The sequence below is a fragment of the Marmota monax genome, unplaced genomic scaffold, assembly GCF_021218885.2.
Source record: "Marmota monax isolate L192 unplaced genomic scaffold, Marmota_monax_Labrador192_F-V1.1 WCK01_AAM20220418_F8-fsc00097, whole genome shotgun sequence".
Taxonomy (NCBI): Eukaryota; Metazoa; Chordata; class Mammalia; order Rodentia; family Sciuridae; genus Marmota; species Marmota monax.
Window position 1 is genome coordinate 3,715,090 of NW_026694162.1, and position 21,531 is coordinate 3,736,620.

Below are 21,531 nucleotides of genomic sequence, written 5' to 3' on the forward strand. Positions count from 1 at the left end.
GGCTGCCAGCACATGCTGTAGATTTTGGATTTGCCAGCATCACACAATCATGTTAGCCAATTCCTTAAAATTCCTTATATATCTTTATATCTATCTATTTATCAATCATCTATCTATTTACCTCCTGTTGGTTCAGTTTTTCTGGAGAATGCTGATTGTGCAGATACTTTTGCCTTAGGCTCTGTTTTCCAAAGGACCCAGGATAAATCAGAATGACCTTATTGTAATCTCTGAAACTGCAAGATTTACAAATTCTAAGGGGCAGTGAAGATCGTCTGAGCTAATGTTTCCCAATTTGTAGGTCAGAAAACTGAGGCCCAGCATTTTCAGTTATTTGACATATATCCCAGACCCAGGCATAGACCTCGTGACTCTTGATCCCTTCTCGTCCCACCACCTACAGTAGCCCACTTGAAAGTGACTTTTCCCCAGAAGATGGTCCCATGATGGACATGAAGCTGCAGGGAGCTATCCCAGACAGAAATTCAATGGAACTTTTTATACCACCTCATATGAATGCTTTTGGAGGTTCAGTAGTCTAGTTTCTAGATTGTTAAAACTAGTAGGCACCAGGGGGATGATCAAACCCTGTGTTTTCTCGCCTACTTACCACTAGAGGTCCTTTCTGTACCCCCAAAACTTCCTTTGTAGATTTCTTCTTAATTTCTTTTATAAGATAGTCCACTTCTGTTTAACTAAAAACATAAAAATTCTCCCAACAGAATTGTTGATGTGAGCTTTCTATTTCAGCCTCACGTATTGCTGGTAAGTACTTGGCCTCTACTTAAAGAGGGAGGAGAGTGATGAAGCCACTTTATGGAATCCTTCCAGGGACTCCACAGTGAGGCATGGCTCTGCTCTGCCCCACCCCCACTCCTCACGGCTCCAACAGAGGCTCAGTAGAGCTCAGAGCTGGACTAGGCCCTGGCTGTCCTATCTGTCCTAGCAGGCATGTCCCAAGTCTACAACGTTGTTCCCTGGGAGGCTTGTTACCTCCCATTACTCATTGTCCAGGTCCTCACTGCTAATTATTAGCAGGCACAAATTCTACCAAAAGGCTTGTGCCTGTTTCTTGAATGAATTTTTCTGTGTACTGCCCTTTTAGACTCACTTGCTCTGGGAGGTTCCTTGGGCATCCACTCTGGGGCTGCATCCTTCCTCCAGGAGCGGGGAGCCGTGCTTGGTAAAGTGTCCACATCCACCACATAGCCCCAAATTGTGCATATGGTTGGGAGGAAGGGGATTCCTGTCAAAGGACTCCTGCTTGTCACTTTGAGGTGACATTTGGATTTCTTTGAGAGCAGAAGCATTGAAGGGGGAGTTCAGTCTGCAGATGATTTTATAAGAGATATTTTGCTAGCAATGAATGCCATTATTGAGTGAGTAGGATTAATTAATTCAATAGATGAATTCTTACTAGCCTTTGTCTCCTACTTTCAGGCTGAGAGTTGAGACAAGTAGGTTCTAACCCTTACTCTGTCTCATTTGAAATACTATATTGAGAACCATTTCAATTGCCATAGAGTTCTGTTTCTTAGTTTATAAACCAGGAAGATAATGCCCATTTTATGGTCACATATGAGTATTTTTCTCCCTGTCAACAAGCCTCCTTCCTTATGGTGATAATGGTGGTGGTGGGTGTGCTAAGGTTCTCATGGTTGGAGTTTTCAGCAGAGGTTCAATGACCATATGTTTGAGATGCCACAGAGAGGAAAACACAATAAATTAGCTCAAGATTTCCTTCCAGCTCTCTGATGTCTCTAACTGAGCCATTAGGTCTCCCTTTCTCTTTCTCCTCTAGAAATATGAACCCCTCTTTTTTTTAAAAAAATACTCATTTATGTTAGTTCTCCATCACTGTGACAAAATACCTGAGAAAATCAGCTTACATAGAGAAAAAGGTTTATTTTGTTTATGGTTTCAGTCCAAAAGAGAGGAATGGGGTATAAAAAGGATGGATTGAAACAGAGCAAACCAAAACCTAGTAGAAGAAACATTACATTCTACAGCTCCATGTCCAACATCCAGGACACACAATGACCTGATGTGAGCTCTAAGAGGAGTAGGCAGCCCCACCCTTACAGCCTTTTTGGCTGCGGCTCACATGGCCTTTCTCTTGGGCTGCCTCTGCTTGCTGCCTGTAGCTTTCCTTTGCAAGCATTCCACGTCCTGGCCCCTCTAACTCCCTGGAGTCTCTACTGCAGCTTCACGAGATACCCTCTCATGGGCTGCTTACTGAAATTCCGACCTTGCCACACACTTATTTTCTGGCAAACTGCAAGTTTTCCAAATCCCTCTGTTCTGTTTTTTTTTTTTTTTTTTTTTTGTTTTTTTGCTTCTGAATCTTGACTGTTAATGCAGACAAAAGCAGCTAGTAATACCCATGCTGCAATCTGTGCTGTCTTGAAACTTTCTCCACCAGATTCATCCATCCACCATGCTTAAACTCAGACTGCTGCAAAGTCTGAGGGTCTGGACAATATGTAGACAAATTCTTTGCCAGAATAGAACATTGGTGGCCTGTAGTTCAATTCCCAGTACCCTCCTCATTTCCATTTGAAACTTCATGAGCACAGTCTTTACTGTCCGCATTTCTGTCAGGATTCTTGTCTTCTAAGCCTTCATCAGAATTTCCCCTTAACATCCTCGGAGAGCATTCTAAGTTGTCCCTAGCTTGCTCCTCCAAATGTTTCCAAATTCCTCCCACAAACTAATGCCAAAAAAATTTGAAACACATTGTCTGGGAGAGTCATGGCTATCACTGCATTTCTCTGTACTCATTTTCTGTGTTAGCTTTCTGGTATAGGGGGGAAAATACCTGAGATAATCAACTCAAAGGAGAAAAGGTTTATTTTGGCTCATGACTTCTGCAGTTTCAGTTCATGGTCAGTGGTTTTTTGTTTGTTTGTTTGTTTGTTTGGGGGCCTGTGGCAATGCAGACCATCATCATAGGGCCTGTGGCATGTGGTGGGACAAAGCTGCTCACCTCATGGAAGCCAGAAAGCAGAGAGAGCAAGGAGGAGTCAGGGTACTGACATCCCCTCCAAAGGCACATCTCCAATCATCTAACTGCCTCTCCATAGAACCTGCCACCTAACCGTTCTTCTACCTACCAATGGCACCATGGAACAGAAACCAAGCTTTCAACACATGAGCCTTTGGGGGACATTTAAGATCCCCGTATGGGCCACCAAATGCTGCAGTCTGGCTGGGCACAATTCAGGAGCCACTTGTCAAAAGAAATGAACTTTATTTTTAGAACCACACACACCACACAAAACAGCTCCTCAGGAAAACCTTCAGAGCCCAACTGCCACCACCGGCTTCCCACAAGCCTCTCAACCTCCCCCACTCTTCCTGCTCTTGAGGCCGATTGGCTGGGTCGCGTGGGCGGAGCCAAAAAAGTCCCCCAGTGAACAGCTCCAGTGGTCTGAAAGGACAGGGAAACAGTCCAATGAGCATCACCGCAGAGGAGCCAATCAGCTAGAAGTTGCTGGGGCCGCTGTGAGCCAACCATCAGCTGGCAGTCTGAAAGTTTGCTGGGGCCCCTTCGGCTGTGGCTCTCAACACATGAGCCTTTGGGGGACATTTAAGATCCAAACCATAACATCAATCTACTTCCTGACAGTTTATCATTCTCTGTGGCTCAAGCCACAGTCATTCTCCATGGACAACTGCAAGACAGCATCCTCATTATATTCTTGCTTCACACAAAGTTCATCCTCCACAGAAAACTCAGAGTACTCTCCTGCTTAAATCCCCTCAGGAGCATCCTACAGATTTAAAGTAACATCAAGAATTTTGTTATGCACCTCTCTGGTCCATTCCCTTCATCTCTTCATCCTCACCTCCTTCTGGGCTTTCCCTTTGGTACCATGGTCCAATCACAGGGAATATGTGTTTGTTCTCACAACACATAAAACTTTGTTCTTGCCTCAGGGTCTGTGCCTTGCTGTTTCCTCTGCTTTGATTGCTTTTCTACTCCCATTTGCCTCCTGCTTGTCTATCATTCAGGTCACAGCTCAAATTGTTTCTCCTGAGAGGCCTTCCCTGACCATCCTATCTAAAGTAGTCCTTCCTCTCTATCTTTAGCCGCTTTATATTTAATTATCATCTATCACTGAGATTATGAGAGTAAAGAAGTAAATAATCAATCCATTTGGTAGGTCTTCTCCCCCAGAAAATTCAGGCTCCATTAGACGGGTGCATGTTGGCCTCCTTCACTACTATAGCCATTCCAGTGATTAGACAACCAGAGAGGATGTTCATTAATAGTATCTTTAAAGATTTGTTGATTTCATTATATTTATTGAGCTCCTACTATGTGCCAGGTGCTGCTGTAACAAGAGGATTATCAAAGAACAAAACAAACAATGCTCCTGCCCTCAGGGAGCTTATATTCTGTGGTGTCTGGCCCAGGGGGAGGAAAGCAGGGAAAATAAAAAAGTAAATACCTCAGGTGGCAGGAAGAGCTACAGAGTAAAGAAGACTGAGTAAAGAGGTTTGGAGGGTCAGGGTGGGATGGGGCTTTGGGAGATTCTTACTCTCATCTGATAGGAGACTTGGAGAGAATCTAGAAGAAAACCATGAAAGAATGTTCTGGGCAGAGGCCCTAAGCTGGGTGTGTAGATGTGTGTTGGAGGAACAGCTGAGAGGCTGGTGTAGCTGCAGCAGAGAAAGTAGAGGAAGGCAGATAGGTGGGGTCATGTCAGATTGGAGGCTCTGTTGGGCCATGTGAATGCTTGGGTTGAACTCAGAATGAGAAGGAAGCCTTTGGGGGCCTCGAACTACAAGTGAAATATGCTGTGTCTCACTTTCTAAAATAATGACTCCGGCTATTGTCTTGAGAAAAGATGTTGAGGGACAGTGAGATCCTCAGGTGACCAAGGCAGGTACATTCTGAGTCAAGGTGTATTTCTAGGTAAAGCACACAGGACTTGCTGCTAATAGAACACCAGGTAGGAGAGAAAAAATTTCCAAGGTGATTCTCAGGCCTTGGGATGAGCAGTTAGAAGAGCTAACCACTTACTGAGATGAGGAAATTTCAGGGAAAGAGTCAAACCTCCATTTTGTGAGGCAGAAGTCAGATAGTATCTAAAAAAAAAAAAAAGAATGACTTTGTCTTAATGGTTATCAGTTCTAGGCCATCAGAGGCATTTCAGAGTTTCTCTAGTTTTTCTATCTAAAATATCCTTACCTTCATTTAAAAATTATTCTTAACTTTTAAATTTCTTAGAAATGTATTTGGGATGTGTGTGTGTGTGTGTGTGTGTGTGTGTTATGGCTTCATTTAAATGGCTAAAGGGCAGGCATAAGTCTTGCCAACCTAGTTGAGTATCCTTTATCTGAAACGCTTGGGACCAGAGTGTTTGGGATTTCAGAATCTCTTGAACATGGGACCCAGGTCTAAACATGAAATTCACTTATGCTTCATATATACTTTATGCACACAGCCTGAAGGTAATTGTATAGAATATTTTTATTGTATTAGTGTTTTTGTCTGCAACCCATTACACCAGGACAGATGTGGAATTTTTCATTTGTGGTGTAATATTATCATTCAACAAGTTTCAGATTTGGAGCACTTCAGATTTTAGATTTTAAGATCAGGGATGTTCCAGCTGTCATTGCAAGGAAAAGTCTAATTTGGGCATGTGTGCCAGCTTGGATGGCCTATTCTCTCCTCCTCTTTCCATCTGTTACTGTTTGGATATGAGGAGGTGTCCCCCAAAAGCTTCTGTGTTAATGCAGAAATATTCAGAGGTGAAATGACTTGAATCATGAGAGCTGTAACCTAATCAGTCTATTGTAGTTTGAATGGACTGAATGGGTGGTAACTGTAGGCAGGTGGGGCAAGACTGACCGAGGTGGGTCACTGGAGGTGTGCCCTGGTGCCGCAGTCTGGCTGGGCACAAATGCCGCAGTCTGGCTGGGCACACAATCACGAGCCACCACACAGCTTGTAGATTCAAACAGCAACTCTTTATTCCCGAACTCACACAATCACGTTCTGGGGAAATCCACGTTCTCTTCCTAAATCCACGTTCTCTGCCCAAATTCACGTTCTCTGCCCAAATCCACCTCCACTGGGCATCTGTCTCCCAAAAAATACTGTCTAAATCCCGTGAGAACTCAAGGGGAACTCAGGCAGCAGGATACGCCCTATTCCCAGCAGGAATAATCTTAAACCTTAAACCTGGAACCTAAACTGGGAACGCCCTAAACACGATTATCTTAAAACCGGGAACACCCTAATCTGCCTTGGTCCTTGAGCAAGGTCACCTACATTCAATGTCACTGCAACATGTCAGCAACATGGGGTACGCTGGCAAGGAAATTGTCATACCTACTTGGCTAATGGCTCCCAGCACCCTGGAAGGGTTGTTCTTCCTGCAGCCAACCCCACCCTGCTTCCTGACTCTGCCATGAGCTGAGCAGCTGTCCTCTGCTGGGCCCTTCTGCCTTGATGGTCTGCCTCTCTGTGAGCCCGGAGCAATGGAGTGGGCCAACCATGAACTGAAACCCTGAAGCCATGAGCTCAAAATAAACTTTTCCTCTCCTCGGATGTTCTTGTCAGGTATTTTGGTCACAGTGATTAAAAGCTGACTGAAAACACCATCTCCTTTTAGATAGTAGAGAACAAAGCCCAGAGATGTGAGGTGGTTGGTTTGAGGCCAGAGAACGACTAGTAGAGCCAGCCCTGGAACAAAGATCTGTGTGCCCTGCCTCAATACCACACCAGTTCTCCACTCTTACCTCCAAATATGGCGACTGGCATCTCTTGATGAAGGATGCTATTCTTAAAAATCATTGTGACCTCAGAAATACTCAAACTTTTGCAAAAGCCAGAGAGAGGGAAAAGGAAGGCAGAGTGAATGTTTACAGTCGCAAGATGGGAAACACTATGTAAGCATTTGCCTATAACCTACCAAAAAACTTGAGTATTTATTTCTTCTTTATGCCTATAAAGCAGCAGGAAGAGACAAGCTGTTCCATTCAGAAACCACAGAAGAATGTTTCTGTGATCTGAGGCTGTCTGTAGCATATGGAGTACATTTTTTGGATTTAAGATGCAAACATTCAACAGCTCATCTTTCCCTCCCAGAATCTAGTGCCTGACTTGGAGAAGGAGTGAGTAATGCACGCCCTAACAGAGGGGCTTCTGCTTTGCAAAGTTGTGAAAGGTTAATAGTAAAAGGGCAAGCACAGCACTCTCTGTGGATGTTTCTGAAGGTTGGAAAGTGAATGAAATAAATGTCTAATTAGAGAAGAAAGGCACTTGCACGTTTAATCTTACTGGGGGCTGGGATCACCCTCCGTCTCATTATCGCTTCTTCTGCCTACAGTCTTTGCTGACACTTCTCCTATTACTTTCCGAGAGCCATGCCAGTCACACTGCACTTGAGCAGCTGAACCAGTTTGCTGCAGGCTGTCTTTGGTACAGAGGTGACATGAGGATCAAAGCTCTGGTTCAAGTCTCTTTTGTACTTTGTGGGGGGGAAAACCCACTCAATTCAAATTCAGTTAAGGATCATAATCAGATTTGGGGTTTTGCTAAATTCATTTATGGGAAATTCTTTCCTTAAAAGATAAACTAAAGTGTTCATAAAAGCATTAAAAAATACCTAGCTGTCATATCTAGCTGTCATATTCCAGGAGGCATAATTTTTTTAAAGCAAATTAGCCACCAGCATTTTGATCAATTCCAGCTCTAGGATTTTTGTATGGTTTGTGGGAATTGAATAGAGTACTACTCTTGGGATTTTAACAGAAAATATATGAATATACAACAACTGTTCATATTTCCCCATGTTGTAGGAGTAAACACTGGGGAAGAGGATATTAAAAACAAAAATATAACCCTAAGTGTAAAAGTAACAGTATTAGCCTCTCCCCCACACCCCTCAATTTTGGCTAATCATCAATTCACTCCTTCAGAGAAGAAAATCTTAGTTTCTTTTTTTCCAGGGTGGTGGGGACCACATGGCAGAGTAAACAAATGTACAATTAACACCAGGGAGTTCACATTTGGTTAAGGGCTTTTCAGCCCAAATAGCAGACATTGTCATTTGTATTCCAAAAACTTTCCCAATCATTCAAAGGAAAAAGGATAATAACAGTCTTGGTTTTTTGCCCAATCATCTCTCAGCCCTAGACTATTGTGGGTCATGGTCTTTTAAATTCAGATAGGAGAAAATGCTCCCCTGTAGAGGGTGGATCCCAACCCTCTGTACTGGCACTCGCAAGGTGTTCTTCACTCTGCTCCTCGTAAAGCACCATTCAAACCCAAACCACAAACAACATGTGAGCAAAAGAAAATCCACACGGTGGACAGCGAAGCCCTCCAGGAAAAACACAGCATCATGAGGGTCCCCACCACCCAGCCAGATGCCTGGGGGAGTGCACAGAAAACTGAGCCCAGTGCGCCCATGGGTGGGGACATCAGGGCACTCTGCTCATGTGCAGAGGTTGCCTGGGTCTTCACAGGGCAAGAACAGCTGGGCTTCCCTACCCGCCACACCGTCTGGAAGCCAGAGAGTACAGACTGTGCAGGGAGCTGGGAGGTGGCAGATGGTGGTTGTTCTATGATGGCAAAGACTGAGTGCTCCTTATGAGCAAAGTGGCTTCTTCGTGACAGGGTGGTTATACCCTCAGGGACTGTGTGGTTCCTCCCAGTTCTTTGGAGTTTTAGCCTTAGGACCTTCTGTTTTCACCAAAATTCCAAGGTCAGAACCACAGGTCCTGGTCCTGTAAGAGGACAGCCTCCTTCTTACTGGGAAATCAAGCCCTGGAAAGCCTTTTTTCTTTTGCCTTTCTCTACCCCCTCCTCTTTAACTTCATAGAGATTATGTCTTTATTCTAAAATCATTAGAAAAGTATCAAGGGCAAGTGCTGTCATAATTGTAGAAAGTTAAGAACGAATATCATATTTAAAAAGGACTAATAACTGGAGTGCAGCTAAGGAGTAGAACAAGTAGACAGAAATCTAGGATGGGTGGTCAAGAATGTCCTCTGCCTAGTAAGGTTTTGACACTGGGTGACATCCCTAGAATAAAGTTCCACTGGTGGGACAGATTTCTCCTGCACTCCTTGGAAGCATTCAGGAGGTGCTCTCCTGGCCTTCCCCCCCCCCCCCCCCCCGTGTGTTCTATCCACACTTCTTGAAATCTCTTTTTGCACTTCTGGGCTCCTTCTCCTAAGCTTTCTAGGCTCCTTTTCATGGTGGTGGTGGTGGTGGGGTAGGTGGGGAGTGAAAAGAATTTTAAATCATTCTCTAAGCCTGTGACAAGTGATCTCCTTTCTGAAGCACTGAGTGCTGCCCCAAAGCTATTTAACAATTACCTTGATAATTGAGAGATTTAGGTTTTGTTAATTGGGCTTCAGTGTTTCTCCATGCCTTTCTCAATTAACCCAATTTCATTTTGAAGCAGAGAAATTCCCCAGTGTAGATACCTGCTCCTAATGTAGTCTTCTTATAATAAACATATATATATATATTTTTTTTCCCCTGTTCATTTTTTTTTCTAACAAAATAAAGCAAACAAATGGAGAATTGGTCACTGCAAATGAAACCTATGAAAAAGTGTCATGAGTGGAAGGGAAGTTCCCCAGTCCACAGCAAGGCCCAGTGGACAAGCAACTCCTGCTGGAGTTGTCCTTCCAGAGCTGAAGACACACTTCCCCTGAGAAGTGAGCAGGATAATGAGAAAAAAAAAAAAAGGAGGAGAAAGAGAAGGAGCCAATGAGGCCTTGGACATCTGCAGGCTGAGACAATAAAATGAAAGCCTTGGGTGGCTTATAGATAGCTGTATTCCTTTCTTTCCTTCAACCATTTCTCTGGATACTTCTGTTCCTTCTTTTTTCCCCTGTTTCTCCCCACATTGAAAAATAAATAAATAGGTGCCAGTTTAGTTTTCATTTTCCATGTTTAGTTCATGTCCTCTGCATGGTCCTTTTCTATTTACAAGTTTATTTTCACTTTCTGTTCCCCCACCCTCTCCTTCCTTTCTTGCCACTTTTGAACACATACAGGATATAGGAAAACAAGTTCAAACACTGGGGCAAAAAAAGGATCTTTCTATAGCATTTTTTATTTTGTAAGAGGCAAAGCTTGTTTTTTGTTTATTGATAGATAAGTGCACTCATTAAAAATTCACAGAGCAGCTACTAGGTTCTAGTCAGTGTTCAAAATGCTGGGAATATACAGATGAATAAAATAGTAAAAGCAGCTAACTCATGCTGAGCATATACTCTGCTCCTGTATTAGTTTAATATTTCCTATGTTTTTCTCTGGTAAGCCTCCTAGCCAGCCTTATGAGGAAAGCTCAGTTTCTACCATTTTCATGTCATAGCCTTTAATTGTTGGAGCACAACGGGTACTCGGCAAATTGACTACAGCATTTCTCCCTTTAACTACTTTGTTCTACAACCCTCCTCTAGCAGCCTGTCCTCTAGCAGCCTGCAGTCTAGTGGAGGTGATTGGTATGGGGAGTGCAGAGTACTGCTTTAAAATGTGAGTGCTGTGCTGCATGGTCATGTATATTGGGTGTGCTATACTGTTATGCTCGAATTCCGGACCCCCAAAAGACCACCAGAGACCAAGATCCATGTAAGTGTTTATTGTGAGCTAGCTCGGTCCTCCCCACACACACAGCAACTGGTGACGCTGAGAGGCGCCGAACCCAGGGTTTGCAGCAGTTTTATACACTCTTTGGGGAAGGCAGGGACTTCACATACATCATAGGATCTCTTAGCAAATCATCACACATCGTGGGAAAATCATAAAACAACTCTAAAACATGATTAGCACATTCACTGGCGGGAACAAGTTTAGTAGGAGTGATTGGTTACTACAAGAGGGGGATCCATTTGAACTGCTTGGTTTAAGCCAAGTGGGTTGTTTGTGCTGAACTACATGGTTTCCCAACACCATAAACTACTGGGAGGGTCATCTGACATCCCAGGTATTTCCCTGTCTCATGCTGATTGGTGGCTGCTAGGGGGTTGCTATGGGTCCCCACCTAGCCTGACTGAGTCAGGGACACCTGGCACAGCAGATCTCTCCTGTTATTTGTAGATAAACAACTTAGCAGGGTGGGAATGTGCCTAGGAGTGCTCTGTGGGTCTTTCCAAGGACAAAGGTCATGTCCCTTCCTTGGACAGGCTTTGCTCTGAGGTAGAGGCTGGTTTTTCAATACGCTGTGCACTTGAGGTTGTCGTCCCATTCACCTCGAGTGTGGAATATGGAGGGGGAGTTTGGAGGATGAGTCAGAATTCTCCAGTTGAGATAGGAATTTGGAATACAGAAAAAGACGAAAGAGAACATATCTCAGTATTCATTGTTTCCGCTCAAGTGGTCTCCAGTTGGGCAAAAGACTTCAATAAGGACATTCTAAATTTTCTTTCTCCTGATTTGACTGAGGTTAAATATTTTCAGCAGGAAAACTGCAAAGCAATTTTCATGTCTTTCTTAAAGAAGAAGATGTCAGTTTGTCCCGTTATTGGTGATGTGTGGTTCAATTATATGCAAAACTGTTATCTCTATTATGTATCTATTGCATAAGTTTTATTTAAAAAAATCTTATTAGCTTGTAAATTTTACTCATGTGTTTATTTAAAGAATATATTACTTTATTTACTTTATGAGTCTTTATGAGGATATGAATATTCTGTTCGGCATTAATCCACATCTATTTTTAGCAACTATTGATTATTTCTGTTATTACTATCTATGATAATGCAAAATAATAAAATTAAAGTTCCATAATTTTTTTCTAAAAAAAAAAAGAAGTGCCCCTGAGCTATTGGGATGCAGTAAATTCCCATGAACCTTTGAAATACAAATAAGCATTCCTAGCCCAGGTCCTTCACCTGTGATCTTGACCCAAGCCCTTGCCCCATCCCTGCACAAAGTAACTTGAGGGCAATGTGTAAAGGCTAGAGAAACTGGATTGTCATTGTGTAATTATGCCCTGTCTCCTCTTCATTCAGCCCCTAGCTACTGTCCCTCTATAAATATTAACACCTTGGACCAATGGGATGCTGTCTGTTCCTTTGAAGATGGCCCAAATTCTTATATCTGTTTTTTAAATTAATCTGTCTGTGTCTCTGACACATGTTGAAATTAATTTCTGTCATGTACTCCAAGATTTCTACTTGTTCTGAATCAAAATCCCCCTCTTCTGGAGGGAACCCCTCTGGTGACAAAGTGAGAAATTGTAAAAACAAGCTTAAGTAGGATTTGAGGAGAGGAATTACAGGGAGACCCAGAGATTATTAGGTTGTGAATAATATGGAAAGCTAGGTCCTTGTCCTTTATGCTAATCAAATAACAAGAACAAAGTTTTGAGACAAAGGATAGATTTTATTGCTTTGCAAGAAAAGGAGAAACAGAGGGGACTTATGTTCTAGAGGCTGTGATGCTAACTAATAGTGTGTCTGGGGGTGTCAGTGGGATTCATTTTTTTTTAATCAGAAAGTGAACCCAGGGGTGCTTAGTCACTGAGCCACACCCCCAGCCCTTTTTTTGTTGTTGTTGACAGGGTCTTGCTAAATTGCTTAAACTGCTGAGGCTGGCTTTGAACTTGTGATCCTCCTGCCTCAGCCTCCTGAGCTGCTGGGTTTACAGGTGTGTGCAGTGGGCTTTTGAAGAGGAGATTCAAAGGCTGCACTCCAGCTGTGCCCTGTCAGGACTCATCATTCATTCATAGCCTTGAGAGACAGTCATTTCTTGGATCCACAGGTCTAGTCCCCAAGTTCTGGATTCCTTCACTCCTGTGGTCCCTAATCTGAAGCATAGATAACTCCACCTAGAAAGAGAAGGTTAATCTTGCTTCACCTGTGGTTAGGGAAGGGGAGAGGGAGAAGATGAAGGAGGAAAACATGTCAGTTTTAAAACAAGCCACCTGCAGAGAAGCAAGGGCTATGGTCAGCACAGGAAGTGGATGGCTGTAAGATGAACATGAGCAGCTTACTGTCTGTGCTCAGGAGTTCAATATGGTTTCTTTTAATATTGTTAATTTTTTCCTGTTTTGATTGAGCTTAAAGTGAATTTACTACCTTTCTCTCATTTATTTCTTTCTGAACTCAGGAAGGGCTTTCTCCCTAAAAATATTGTATTCAGCATATGTAAAGAATATTTCCTTAACATCTCAATTAAGACTTTAACATCTCATAGACAAACCAAGAGGTGTGAACAAGAGGAAATACTGTGCCTGAGAGATTTTATTTCTCATAAGCCATCTAACTTCAGTATGGCCAGATAAGATAGACCTACAGACCTTCCCTCTGTTGACTGGAAGGAAGTGTCAAACCCCTAATGTAGATGACAGGACACAGGACCAATCACATTTAAACTACTGAAAAACCAGCCTGTACCTCAGAGCAAAGCCTGTCCAAGAAAGGGTGTGTGACCCTTGTCCTTGGAAAGACCCACAGAGCCCTCCTAGGCACATACCCACCCTGCTGAATTGTTTATCTACAAATAACAAGAAAGATCTGTGGAGCCAGGTGTCCCTGACTCAGTCAGGCTAGGTGAGGACCCATAGCAACCCCTTAGCAACCACCAATCAGCATGAGACAGGGAAAACACCTGGGATGCCAGATGACCCTCCCAGTAGTTGATAACATGTTGGGAAACCATGTAGTTCAGCACGTACACCCCTCTTGGTTTAAACCAGTCAGTTCAAACGAATCCCTCTTTTGTACTAACCAATCACCCTTACCCAACTTGTTCCCACCAGTGAATGTGCTAATCATGTTTTAGAGTTGTTTTATAATTTTCCTGCGGTGTGTGATGATTTGCTAAGAGATGCTATGATGTATGTGAAGTCCCTGTCTTCCTCAGAGAGTGTATAAAACTGCTGCAAACCCTGGGCTTGGGGCCTCTCAGCGTCATCAGTTGCTGTGTGTGAGGAGGACCGAGCTAGCTCACAATAAACACCTCTTTGCTGCTTACATCGATCTTGGTCTCTGGTGGTCTTTTGGGGGTCCCAAATTTGAGCATAACACTACCTGATGATGTGTCCAGGCGTTGGCAAAAGATTTGTTCTGCAAAGCGTTTACCCTTCCATGCTATCTGGAATCAGGTGGTTTAGTAAAGAACCAGCAAATTCACTTTGTGGCTATGTTCTACTTAATCTTTTTTTTTTTTCTGAGAAGACTCAGTGCTTATTATTTAAGGATGGAAGCAATCAGAAGACACTGCTATGGATAAGATGGCTGCCTGGTTCACGGCCTTCCTTCCTTTCTTCTTTCTTTCCTTCCTTTCTCCTTTTCTCCACATTTTTTATTGGTGCTTTATAGTTGTACATAATGGTGGGATTTGTTGTTATGTGTGCATAATATAATGATCTAATTTGACCCATATCCCTCCTCAGCACTTCCCCCTCCCCTCCTTTCCTCTCTGGGACTACATCATCTTCACAGGGCCAGTATGATGTCAGTATAATGCAAACATTTCTGATGAACAAGTGGATTAACACCTGAGGGATTCCAGGGTATATTAGTTCTATTTAAAATGGTGAGTTCTCCCTTGTTAGGGTCTGTAAACAAGTCAGGATGGCGCCTGGCATTTTGCCAGAGGGAGTGGTTTGTGAAGTAACGCCAGCGAGCCATTAAGTGTGGAGATCCCTTATTGGTTGACTGCTGTATCTGGTTTTTGTTAATTAAGATAGGCTGTGTGTAATGTATATATACCTCTCCTGTCCTACAATAAATGGCTCCCACTCCTGCTGTATCAATGTACACAAGTTGCTCATCACCCCCGGTTATTTTGCTGCAGCCGGACTGTGGTTTACTCCCTGTAGTTCATATCCATGTATTTGTCTATATCAGCAGAGGTTCATGTACCTCTAAATCTTCCCTAGTCTTGAGGAATAGCAGGATTCTTTGAAGCAGGCCAGAGACCCCACCCCCACCCAGAAGACTCTTGCCATAATTAAGTGTCTCCTCTCATCAGAGAGATTTTTACAAAGAGTATCAGCAGGCAGGATGTCTGCAGAAGGCACTGTGGTTTGAAGCTTCCTCTTTTTTGTAAATGCCAGGCTTGCACACAAAAGGTGTGATGAGTAGAGTCTGAAAGATATTATCTCTGTTTTCTTGGTAAAAACTGTGAACCCTGTGTCTGGTCCAGGGGCTGGAACAGACAGTACTTGTCATGTGAGCCTCTAAGACCCCCTAGCCCCTCACTGGGTATAAAGTTCAAGAATTTCTAAAATCTCTGTCCAGAGAACGTGTCAGGCATGAGCCACACTCTGGACCCCCTGGCTGCAGCCAATACACCTGCTTCCTGAAGATTCCCCCGGTGTCTAGTCTTTGCTGTCCTACTTCACCTCCCACTTTCTGCTTTGTGTGTGCATGACTGGGGATTGAACCCAGGGCCTCCTGCATGCTAGGCAAGGGCTCTACCACTGAGCTACATCCCACCCCCAGCCCCCTGCTCATTTTCTTTTTCCTGGTAATTCAACAAGGTGTCTTTTAAATGCATCATTGGAGCCTCTCTCCATCCCATAGGAAAGTGACCGCACACACTAATTGTCAGCCACTCAACTGGTTGTGAGTTCATTCCTCTGTTTGTGGTTGGGCCAAGTATAAAAAGGCCTTGAGTCAGAACAAGGGAGTTGGATCCCCTACCTTTTCTTGTTTCTTTTGGTGCCAGTGCCACACAAGGATTCATGTTTGTTTTGTTTTGTTTTTTTTCCCCCACGGGCAAAGCAGTGCACTTTGGTCTTTGTATTTGTAGAATTAGAAACTGTAGCTCAAACCATCAAGGGAAGGTGTCAAGAGCTTATGCCCGTGTCTTTTCTTACTTTATTTTTCTAGGTCTGCGATACATTTGTTCTTGAAAAAACAATAATCACAGTTTCACGAAGAAATTTGAGAATAGAGTCTGGTTTTGTCAATCTGGCTATGAGCTGGTAGTTATTTCAGGCCTCCAGGGGACTCAACAAAGCTGGCTAAGCAATGGCTAATGAAGCCACAAGAGGAGAGCACTACAGCTCCCTGTTGCAGGCGGAGATGAGTTTTCACTGGGGTAATCACCTTCCAGTAGGAGAGGGGAGGGTTTCTGGTGCAGAGCTGAGGACAAATTTGTCTGGGACAAATCTTGCACAGAACAGGCTTTGGGCCCCACAGGGGCTCTGGGGAATAATCTGGTGGTCCCCAGTCCTTGTCAGTTTGTGGCTCTCAGATTTGGATGCTTCTATCTGATTTCCCTCCTTTTAGGTAGCACTGTAAAAACAAAACAAAACAGACGACAACAAATAACAGAAACCCCTTATTGAAGTATAATCAACACACATATTTAATCTATCTTATTTGATATGCTTTGATAGATGTATATGACTTCACTGTAATCAAGATGTGAAATGTTTAAGTTAAAGTGACCCAAGAAGGAGTTCAAAGCTTTTTGCCAGGATGTGTGTCAAGGAACATTTAAAAACAGGCAATTTCTGGCTGAAGCAGGGTTGGAGTTTCATGGGGTAAGGAGAAGAGAGGGAGACATGTCTTTGTGCAACAGTTGAACTGAGTTTTAGTCGTTAACTGCAGCAAATCTTGCAGCTGAAATAACTAGAGATAGGAGAGTTTCCCTTTGATTTTTTAATTTTATTTTGTTGTGCATCTTGCTTAGTATCCTTGCTTTGCTCTCATCCAGGAAACTATCAAAACAATTTTCTGGAGTGCCACTTTTGCAATTCTTGTAATTTGTTAGCCAGTGTTTGGGAGAAGGGAGAGAAGTAACAACAATAAAAGAATGGGGAGGGAGGAAGAAAAGGAAATCTGGAGTCTCGCTCTGATGGCATTGTTGTTGTTTGAAATTCTTTTACAAAGATAATATCATCACTTGTAAAGGTTTCCTCCTGCCTCGCTGTGATCTTTCCCTCTAATCTCAGTAAGAACACCGCTGCTACTTCTGTCACTGTAGATTAATTTTGAAAGGAAAGTGACCACAACACTTGGAGCAACCAAGAGATCTTTATTGCAGCAGTGCAACAGAGGAGCAGAGAGAAAGAGAAAGAGAGAGAGAGAAGAAGAAAGAGAGAGCAAGGGAGAGCATAAGCAAGAGTGGGAGACAGAGAGAGCAACAGCAAGAGAGCAAGAGCAAGAGCAAGAGAGAGTGGGCCAGCAGGAAGGAGTTACTATAGCCCAAATCTAATGGGGTCTCTGGGTCTGCAAGCTGCCTTATTGGCACAAGGGGGGTTGAGTGTTCAGCCTTGAGCAGGGGGGCGAAGTGTTCAGCCTTGAGTGGGGGCTTGGGCGTTTGGGCTTGAAGCAAATTAGGTGATGAAGAACCAGACAGAGGGTTTGAGTGTCCAGGTCATCCTGCAGCTAACTTTGTTTGGCATGCCCTGCAGACAGCTTACTCAGCCTGTCCTGCACCTAACAATTATTATTTTATCTTTTGCCCTCTTTTTAAAATTTGTTATTTTTAGATAAGCATAATTATTTTGAACGTCGTCTATGTTATTGAGTGCATCAATGGTTTGTACTTTCTTATAGCCAAGAAGCATTCTCTTGTATGGCCATACCAGTGTATCCATCAAATATTTACAGATTTTAGCTCTTATAAACAAAATTGCTATAAATGTTTGTATACAAGTCTTCATATGGACATATACTTTTGTCATTTCTCTTAAGTAAATACCTAGGAGTAGAACGAAGGGATCATATAATTGTATATTGAACTTTAAAAAAAACTTTTTAAAGCTGTTTTTTTGAAACATTTATTTATTTTAATTCAGTATATATGACAGCGAAATGCAGTTTGATTCACTGTACGCAATTGTAGCACAACTTTTCATTTCTCTGATTGTACATGGTATAGTGTCACACCCTGTGTGCAGTTGTACCTGTACCTATGGTAATGATGTCCATCTCATTCTACCATCTTTCCTTCCTTCATGCATTCTCCCCTCTTCCCCCTTCCCTTTGCCCAGAGTTTCTCCATTTTTTCCTATGCCCACCCTCCCATTATGAATCAGCATCTATTTATCAGAGAGAACATTCATCTTTTTATTTTTCTGGGATTGGCTTATTTCACTTAGCATGATATTCTCCAACTCTATCCATTTATCTGCAAATGCCACAATTTTATTCTCTTTTAATGCTTAGTGATATTCCACTGTGTATATATAGTTTCTTTATCCATTCATCTATTAAAGGGCGTCTAGGTTGCTTCCACAGTTTAGCTATTGTGAATTGAGCTGCTATAAACATTGATGTAGCTGTGTTGATTTTAAGTCCTTTGAGAAGTGACCGAGGAGTGGGATAGCTGGGTCAGATGGTGGTTCCATTCCAAGTTTCCTTTTCTTTTTTTTTAATATTTTTTTTAAGGTGGACACAATATCTTTATTTTTATTTTTATGTGGTGCTAAGGATCAAACCCAGTGCCTCATGCATGCTAGGTGAGCGCTCTACCACTGAGCCACCCCAACCCCTTCCATTCCAAATTTTCTAAGGAATCTCAATACTGCTTTCCAGAGTGGTTGCACCAATCTGCAGTCCCACCAGCAATATATGAGTGTGCCTTTACAATAATACTTATTGTTATTTGTATTCTTGATAGCTGCCATTCAGACTGACGTGAGATGAAATCTTAGAGTAATTTTGATTTGCATTTCTCTAATTGCTAGAGATGTTGAACATTTTTTTTCATATATTTGTGCCAAGATGTTTTTGAAAGTGGTTTCATCATTTAATATATCCACTAGTAATATGTGAGAGTTCTAGTTGCTCTATATCCTCACCACCATGTGGTATGGTCACTCTTGTCTTTTTTTTTTTTTTATAATTTGAAGGCATGTTTTATGGCTTAATTATCGTCAATCTTGGTAAATGTACCAGATGCATTTGATTTGAAAACAATGTGCATTACGCTGTTGTAGAATTGAGTATTCTACATAAGTCAGTTAGATTAAGTTGAATTAAAGGATTGTTCAGTTTTTCTGCATTCTTACCGAGTTTCTTTTTTGGTTCTATCAATTATTGAGAGAGGGGATTATGCATTTGTCTAGGGGTGTGTGAATCTTAAACTATGACTATGAATTTGGCTATTCTTTTCTTGTAGTTCTATAAGTGTTTGCTTCTTGTATTTTGAAGTTATGTTCTTAGGTCATGAATATTTGCTGTTATCATGTCCTTTTCACAAATTGATTCCTTTGTTTTTATGAAATGATCCTCTTTATATATCACAATGTTCTTAGCTCTGAAACACTACTTTGATAATAACATAGCCACTGCAGGGTTGTTTTTTTAGCATTAGCATGATAAGATATTCTTCATCCTTTTAATACACTTTATGTTTATATTTAAAGTAGGTTTTGTGGGTACCATATAATTAGACCCTGCTTTTAAAATTCTAATTTTATAATCTTCGCCTTTTAATTGAGATAGTTAAACATTTACATTTAATATAATTTTTGATGTAGTTGATTTTGAGCCTACCATTTGGATAATTGTTTTCTATGTGACCAGTATGGTTTTTCTTTTTCTTCTTCTTCCTTTTTTGGCTTCTCTGGAATCACTTTAATATTATTTTCTGCTACTGGTTTTTCTCTTTTGTTAGCTTAATAGTTATAACTTTTTAAAAAAATTTTAGTGGTTGCTTTAGATTTTATGACATTTATCTTTTAACTTGTTACCATCTCTTTTCAAATGCTGTTATTTCACTTTGTGTCTACTATAACAGTAAGTTTCCACTTGTCCCCCCCAGCCTTTATGCTGTTGTTATTCATTTTACATCTATACATACAATAACTGCGGCACCCCAACCCCCCAAATCAATGTTTTTATTGGCTTAAAGAATTTGAATAATTTTTTCAAAGTATTTCTATTTGCTAGAGTAATTACTATTTCCAGTACTTTTCATTCTTTGAGTACATCTAGACTTTCTCAATCATTTCCTTCATGTTTTAAGAACTTGCGTTACTATTTTTTTTGTGTGTGTGTGTATATGTGCTGGTAATGAATTCTTTTAGCTTATGCACACTTGAAAGAGTTGTTATTTTACTATTGTTTTAGAAGTGTATTTACACTGGGTTAAGAATGATAGGGTGACAGGTTTTTATCATTCAGAAGTTTAAAAATGTTGCTTTACTTTCTTCTCACTTGCAGTACTTCTGATGTCTGCTATCATCTCTTTGTTCCTCTGTATGCAATGTGTTTTATTTCCTGGATGCCTTTAAGATTTTTTATTTTATCATTGGTTTAAAGCAGTATTATTGTGATGTGTTTTGCTAAGTTTTACTTACGTTTCTGTTCTCGATGTTCTTTGAGATTTTTGTGTTTATGATTTTTATCATATTTGGAAAACTTCAGCTAATATTTTTCTATACCTGATATACATATTTATCTATTTAAACTTTTTTCAAATCTTTATTATTTTTTATTCTTTCATTTCATTTGTGTTTTATTTTGGATGCTTTCAATTGCTATGTCTTAGAACTTACTAGGTTTTCCTTCTGCAATGTCCAATCTGTTGTTAGACTCATCTATTGTATTTTAAAATATCAGACATTGAAGTTTTCTTCCCTTGAAGTTTTATTTGGAACTTTAAAAATGTCTTCCATGTATTTAATATGCTTTGCTTTTTTCTACCTCCTTGAACATATGTATATAGTTGTAATTTTTAATGTCCTTATAATTCTACCATCTGTTTCCTTTCTGAGTTGGTTTTGACAGAGTGATTTTTTTCCCTTCCTATTTTGGGTCATATTTTTCTTCTTCACTGCATATCTAATTTTTAAACTTGATGTTAGACATTGTGAATATTACCTGTTGAGTCCTGTGTATTTTTATGTCCCCCCCCCCAACTATTCTTGAGCTTTGTATTAGAACCAGTTAAGTTATGTGGAAAGTTTGACTTTTTGAAATCCATCTAGGTTTCTGCAACATGATCATCTCATGCCTCAGTGCTGAGGGAGTACAGCCTTCTGGTTTGCTTCTGAAAGCTACAAGAGGGGAACTCACCCACCTCCCTTTTCATCCAACCACACCAGTTTTTTTCCCCTTATTTAATACATGAGGTGTTATCACTACCTCATAATTAATCAGTCTCAGCCATTTCCCAAAGACTGTGATAGTATGTAGCTCCATTCTGAATTTCTTCACCTACTTTCTCATATTTTTTTTCTTCCAATGCTAAATTTTAGGTAATTCCTTTAGGTATAACTGTAGTTCAATAATCTCATTCTACTGTGTCTAATCTACGGTTTAACCCATTCATAGAATTTTAATTCTTTTTTTTTTCTGAAAACTTTTGACATTATTTTCCCTTGCTCATATTTTTTTTATTCCTTTTAAATTATTTAAGCATCTTACTCTACCTGGTTGATATTATATCTCTGATAAATACCAGGGCTCTAATTCTGCCAGCAATTGCTTCTCCTGATTCTCATCTATGAAAATCACTCATGAGTAATCATGTACCCTTGACTTTTTGACCCCTGTTCTTATTATCGGGGACTTAAATTTGGGAAGTTTTGAGCTTTGACTGATGACATTTCTCTCTGGAGATGATTTTGATTTACTTCT

General features: G+C 41.2%; 1 long non-coding RNA gene and 1 other non-coding gene across 2 annotated transcripts in view; one reads left to right on the top strand and one right to left on the bottom strand.

The window, feature by feature from the left end:
- LOC124107659 (uncharacterized) overlaps positions 1–21,531 on the top strand; it is an 89,861-nt gene that overhangs the window by 21,085 nt on the left and 47,245 nt on the right. The gene's annotated exons all lie outside the window — the stretch shown is intronic.
- Positions 15,353–15,426, bottom strand: Trnaa-agc (transfer RNA alanine (anticodon AGC)). The gene has a single exon. It is a non-coding gene; the product is annotated as a tRNA-Ala (tRNA).